This window comes from Schistocerca cancellata, chromosome 7 (assembly GCF_023864275.1).
Source record: "Schistocerca cancellata isolate TAMUIC-IGC-003103 chromosome 7, iqSchCanc2.1, whole genome shotgun sequence".
Lineage (NCBI taxonomy): Eukaryota > Metazoa > Arthropoda > Insecta > Orthoptera > Acrididae > Schistocerca > Schistocerca cancellata.
In genome coordinates, this window is record NC_064632.1 from 467,357,482 (window position 1) to 467,364,278 (window position 6,797).

The 6,797-nt window shown below is 43.7% G+C and overlaps 1 pseudogene; it reads right to left on the bottom strand.

Annotated features, from left to right (window-relative positions):
• Positions 1-482: 482 nt before the first annotated feature.
• Positions 483-600, bottom strand: LOC126092977 (5S ribosomal RNA; annotated as a pseudogene).
• Between the last annotated feature and the right edge of the window lie 6,197 nt (positions 601-6,797).

The window sequence follows — 6,797 nt, forward strand, 5'->3', positions numbered from 1 at the left end:
CTGGTAATGCGGCCATAATCACGTCAGAAACCTTTTCACATGAATCTCCTGAATATAAATGGCAGCTCCGCCAGGTACGATGCCCTTTTACCTATTGTGTGCGCGATATTACCGCCATCTGTATATCTATATATAGTTATCCCATGACTTTTGTCGTCTCAGTGCTCATCTTTCGTCCTCCAAAATAGTAAAAGGTTTCGTAAAGATGATGGAGGTGGATTACGATCATACACCATTTTTTTCCAATAGAGCACAAACGAAAACCAAGCTAAACTCCGCCCGAACAGGACTTGGAAGGCCCAACGGGACCGACCGGCCGCCGTGTCATCCTCAGCCCACAGGAATCACTACATGCGGATATGGGGGGACATGTAGTCAGCATACCGTTCTCCCCACCGTATGTCAGTTTACGAGACCGGAGTCACCACTTCTCAATGAAGTAGCTCCTCAGTTTGTCTAGCAAGGGCTGAGTGCACACCGCTTGCCAACAGCGCTAGGTAGATCGGATGGTCACCCATCTAAGTGCTAGCCCAGCCCGACAGCGCTTAACTTCGGTGATCTGACGGGAACCGGTATTACCACTGCGGCAAGGCCGTTGGCAATAGACCACAAATGCTCGATAATAAAGAGATCTGGTGACTGTGGTGCCCAAGGGGGATGCAACAATTTATTATTTTGTTTACAAAATCAGTCCCGGGCAACGCATGCTGTGTGAGTAGGGGCCTCGTCATCTCGGAACGCTACATCACCACTGGAGTACAAATATTGTAAAATGGAATAAACCTGATCAGCCAAAAAGCCACATAATACTAGGATTAATGTGACTGTGCATTACTCATGGAATACTACGATTTTGGCGCCCAAATCATCACATGGTACGTAACCTCCACCCCAACTTGGAGACAGTGTGTAACAAACTCAACAAACCAATTGACTTTCTTCCGTTGCTTCATAGTCCAGATTTTATAGCTTCCACCCCACGTTCTCCTGTTACGAGCATTTGCTCTGGAATTCCAATTCGCCCTGCAGTTCACTGCTAATGGAGTTCCTCTAGCGCGGTTTTGTTGCTGACGGGGTTTGCGAGTGCGACATTCAGTTCTGCAGTGTCTTTTAGAGTTGTCGTCCTATTATTTTTCATCACAGTCCCTTCAACGACCGACTGTCACGATCGCTCAACCCACACTTTCGTCAGCGTTGTGTCTTAGGGAATGATGTTTTTCAGCTTTTCCTGTATGCGGTATATTTCTGCGATATGGTGCCTATTGAAACACCAGACCCGTCCACAGCCTCGGTTACGGAACCACCCGCGGTACAGCCATCAACAATCTGTTCACATTGCCCTTCAACTAGCTGCGACATAATACTGTCAGAGCTACACAGAATACTCTTCTGACAATGAGCGACACTTACACTGTATTCAGGGAATTGCACCTCTGCCGTTCGTGATCAAATACAACTGCGCAATCTACAGGCTTGGCTAGGATCTGTATTTACGGGGTGACAATTATTGAACTGTATGAAACAATATCATCGTAACTTCTAAACTGTTTGCGTTAGGAGGTTCAAACTGCATGCTTGGTCGCTGGAATTAGTATAGTGGTTTAGCGACGAAGCCAACTTTCATTAGGAGAGGTTCGCCAATAAGCAAAATTGGCATTTGGGGGACTGAGAATCCACATTTCGCAATCAAGAAATCTCTTCATCCTCAACTGTGTGGTGTGCAGCGTCCAGTCATGGAATAATCGCCGGCCGGTGTGGCCGTGCGGTTCTAGGCGCTTCAGTCTGGAACCGCGTGACCGCTACGGTCGCAGGTTCGAATCCTGCCTCGGGCATGGATGTGTGTGATATCCTTAGGTTAGTTAGGTTTAAGTAGTTCTAAGTATGACCACAGATGTTAAGTCCCATAGTGCTCAGAGCCATTTGAACTATTTGGAGTAATCGTTGCGATATTCCACGATGCCAAGGCGACTACCGAACGGTACATGAAGGGTTTGGAAGATGATTTCATCACCATTATCCAAAGTTACCATGATTTAACCAAGATGTGGTTCATGCAAGACGGAGCTCGAGCCCTTCGAAAAAGGAGAGAGTTTGATGTCCTGGAGGAGCACTTTGGGGACCGCATTCTGGTTCTGGGATACACAGAGGCCACTGTCATAGAGCTGGATTGGCCGCCATATTCTCCGGATCTGAAAAAATGCGACTCCTTCTTGTAGAGCTACACAGGGTGAGTATCGCCACCCCTAATAACTCTGGAAGTATGATAGGAGCTGAAAAGTTTGTGCGACAGCTATTGCATGGGACAACGGGGCCCATAATATGACTTTGGTTTTTTGTTGCTAAGTGGATTCGCTTCAGAGATATGAAGGTCAACTTCGTTTTTTTTTAAATGGGATGCTATAGTTTGGTACTTATTTTCTGATAGCGGCTATCGAGACGAATCCAGCGATGTGTAACAGTAAGGTCTCTGAAGGACAACGAAGGTCAAGAAGGTGGCACGAACGTCTATTTACAGAAGGTGTTCGAAGTGATGACCATTCGTATCAATGCAGTGCTGCAATCTTCTGATCATGGACTGAGTGGTATTCCTTTCACATCGGCACTTATCGAAGCACATGCTCTGACAATTCTCACTCACATATCTTCAGGTTTAGTTGGAACGTCTTTATAAAGAATGTCTTTTACGAATCCCCACAAGAAAAAATCCAGAGGGGTCAAGTCTGGCGAATGAGCCGGCCTCCGCGTCCAGTCCAACGATTTAGAAATTGTCTCTGGAACTCATTTCCAGCCATCAGCGAAAATGTGGCGGACACCCATCGAGTTGATACCACATTCTGTTCCTTGTTGCTAAAGGTATTTCTTCCAATAGCAGACCTAATGTTTCTTGCTGGAATTTGGTGTTCTTCCTACCATTAAGATTTCCATCGACGAAATAGGGGCCTATAATTCTGTCCTCCAGAATTCCACACCATACATTCATCGACTATGGTTTTTGGTATACAACTTGCTGCAGCCAACATGGATTTTCAGTTGCCCACTAATGCATGTAATGCAGATTAATATTTCCATGGTTCGTGAATGTAGTCTCGTCAGTAAATACAATCAAATTAAGTGTGTCATCCCTCTGAAGTTCAGTCCATCGACAGAATTCAATGCGACGCATACAATTCGTACCACTTAGTTCTTGGTGGAGACTGATATAGTAAGGATGATATTTATGGCGATGCAGAACACGAACAACACTACTCTGGCTCATGCCAAATTGCGTTGCGATTTGACGCGAACTAACACAAGGATCTCTAACCACAGGGAGAGCGTACCAATTTCCGTTTCCTCGTTAGTAACTTTCTTTTACCAGATATGTTTCAGATGCTTCAAGGATTCAGTTGTTCTCAGTTTATCATACACATATTTAAATATACGACGTCTAGGATGAGTGCGTTGAGGATAAATTTCAGCGTATAAATCTCTAGCTCTCACTGAATTTAGTTGATATTCTCCGTAAATGAGGAGCATATCGACTTGTTCTTCGAAGGAATACATAATTCACATTCGCTTGATTCTACGATACTAGTCTTACCGTTCCTATTAGTGTTGTACTGCGAAACCGTCGAATGGTGTTTGCACGTCAATGACACGTTAGATGGATACGCCGTATTCAGCGAATAGTTACTATTTGCACGGTATACGAGAGAAGATTGTCAGAGTATGTTCTTAGATAAGTTCAAAAATGACTCTGAGCACTATGAGACTTAACTGCTGCGGTCATCAGTCCCCTAGAACTTACAACTACTTAAATCTAACTAACCTAAGGACATCACACACATACATGCCCGAGGCAGGATTCGAACCTGCGACCGTAGCGGTCGGGCGGTTCCAGACTGTAGCGCCTAGAACCACTTGGCCGCTCTGGACGGTCTTAGATAAGTGCCGAAGTGATAAGGAATACCACTCAATCCATGATAAAAAGACTGCAGCAATGCAATGATACCAATGGTCATCACTTCGAACACCTTCTGTAAATGGACGTTGATGCTACCTTCTTGACCTTCGTTGGCCTTACTGTTATACATCATTGGATTCGTCTCGATAGCTGCTATCAGAAAATAAGTACCAAACTATAGCCTCCCATTTAAGAAAACAAAGTTGACCTTCATATCTCTGACGCGACCCCATCTAGCAACAAAAAACAAAGCCGGCCGCGGTAACCAAGCTGTTCTACGCTCTTCAGTCCGGAGCTGCGCGACTGCTACGGTCGCAGGTTCGAATCCTGCCTCGGGCATGGATGTGTGTGATGTCCTCAGTCTAGTTAGGTTTAAGTAGTTGTAAGTTCTACGGGACTGATGACCTCAGATGTTAAGTCCCATAGTGCTCAGAGCCATTTGATCCCAAAAACCAACGTGATATTATGGCCAACGTTGTCCCATGTAATATTTGTCCCACAAACTTTTCAGCTCCTATCATACTTTCGAGGTTGCAATAGTTAGTGACTCACCCTGTACGAAGGACAAGGCGTGCAGCAATAACACCACAACTATAGCTGACCTTAAAACAGCCATTCAGGAGTTCAACGACACCATCGATGTTCCGATACTTCAGCGGGTCCTGTAGAATTTCGCTATTCGCCTGCGCCACAACATCGCCAAGGATGACAGACGTATGAAGGGCTTATTTCAATAGTGTTACAAGTCCATTTTTGTTCATATTGAGATACACAGTCCTAAACTTAAATGAGCGCTGATAAATCTACAGTTGAGATACCAGAAATATTCAAGCATATGGCTCCTTGCTAGAGATGAACCTTTCTTTCTGTTTGTTTGGCTCATTAATTTCAGAAGCATTATAGATAGAAAAGTGGTGGTAATACAGTTGTACCACTATTGAAATAAGCGCTTCATATCGAACATGTCATAATCTAATTCCGAATGTTTTTAGTGACGTTTACGTGGTGAGTAAAGTGTGTGCACGCCGTACTTTGTAACTAATTTACGTTTTTTTCAAATGTAGTTCACTAACTGTCACCATGTATGTTCAGTCATGCATTTTTCGCAAAGTTTCCACATTCTTGTCCAACCCCTGTACTTTCATAACCGCGACTCGGTCATCCAACGCCTGAAGGCGGCGTTCGTTCCCAGGGTGGGAAGTGGTCAGGTTCTTTTGTGTCTTTGTTATGTATGGCCAAACATTGTATTTCTTCATTTGATTACGTTCTTTCTTAGGTATTTTTGCTCGGTGAATTGATGCAGGCATCCTCGTTCCTCAACTGGTCTTTAGAAGTCTCTTATAATACCACGTTTTAAAGGTTTCCAATCATCCTATTTACATTTGCACTTATACAAGTAACCGGCGTTCTGCAGTTTTGCTAGTCTTCCCTGAACGCTTTCTACCGATATTCTGTCTCATAAATTGCGGATTTGTTGTTAATGCAAAGCCCGTTTCTCTTCAGTGTGCCACTACATTTCGCATTACAAATTTTCCTCGACGTTTTGCCAACTTATTTATCTTTCACAAACAGGCGACCGCATGACTTCCGTAAATATGTTTTCGCGCAACGCTCACTAATGGACACGTGTTGTTCTAGCTATTGCTGCACTCTGTGTCCGTTTCACCTGATCGCTAACCACGAGTGCAGCACTCGCACAAACACTTTTTGACCACGCAGCATAACGATGCTATGAGCAGAAAGTAACATACGAGAAAGAAAAACACCATCGCTCTCCGAGAAAGGAATATGCGCAAGAATATGCTTCATACATGTAAATGATAGTTGTTCTGAAATACTGACACTACGAAGTTGGCAGCGTTAGAGTCTGCAGAAATATAGCTGCACTCATAGTGACATGCCTTCTGATACAACGTAAAAAGATAACCGTGCTTCACGATATTAAGCATTTAAATTTTGAGGGACAAATTCCCATGATGCTCTCCAAACTTCCCTCCATGAGTATGCAAACTCTAGAAATGTCGTACTAAGTCAATCTTGTGAAGTTCAAACTATTGATCTCATAGGTTGTATGCTTCGTATGGTATTCAATGCCAAGATTATTACTGTCCTTATGAATGTGGCCCATGTTTCAGTTTTTTCCCGCATGTGCAAACTAGTAGTCCTCATAATCTATATTACCTAGTAATTGACTGCTACACCACTACTGCTGGATAAATTTGTGCTTTTATCAACCTCACAAATGAGTATGTATGTGATAAAATATCAGATGTATTTGAATAGTCTTGGAATTTGCAATTTTCGTAGGCACGCAACTCAAATAAACAGATATCAGAAGGCTAACTTACCCCGTACTGTGAAGCTGTCGAGAAATAAACTTACACAAGAGAGGGCAAAATACTGTCCTCTATACTGTCACCATAGGACATACAATGAGGTGACAGGAGTAATGCGATAGCGATAAACACATATACAGTTTGCGGTAGTACGAGGGTGAGTCAAATGAAAACATTAAATTTGTAATAACAAATCGAAATTTCTCGCCGTTATCCTGTAAGTTGGTAAGCGTGCTACAAACAGCGTGCAAAATGGCCTGTAGGTGGCAGCGTAGTGCAGATGCACACATACCGTCGGAGTATCAGTATAAAGATGGCCACCCCACTTGCGACTTGCACCAAGGAAGAACAGCGATCTGTTATTCGGTTTTTGCGTAGTGAAGGTGTGAAACCTAATGAAATTCATCGACGAATGAAGATTCAGTACGGTGATGCATGTTTGTCACAGCAGAAAGTCTACGAATGGAGTAGGAAGTTCGCAAATGGTGTGCCTTCAGTGGAAGATCCTCCTCGTCCAG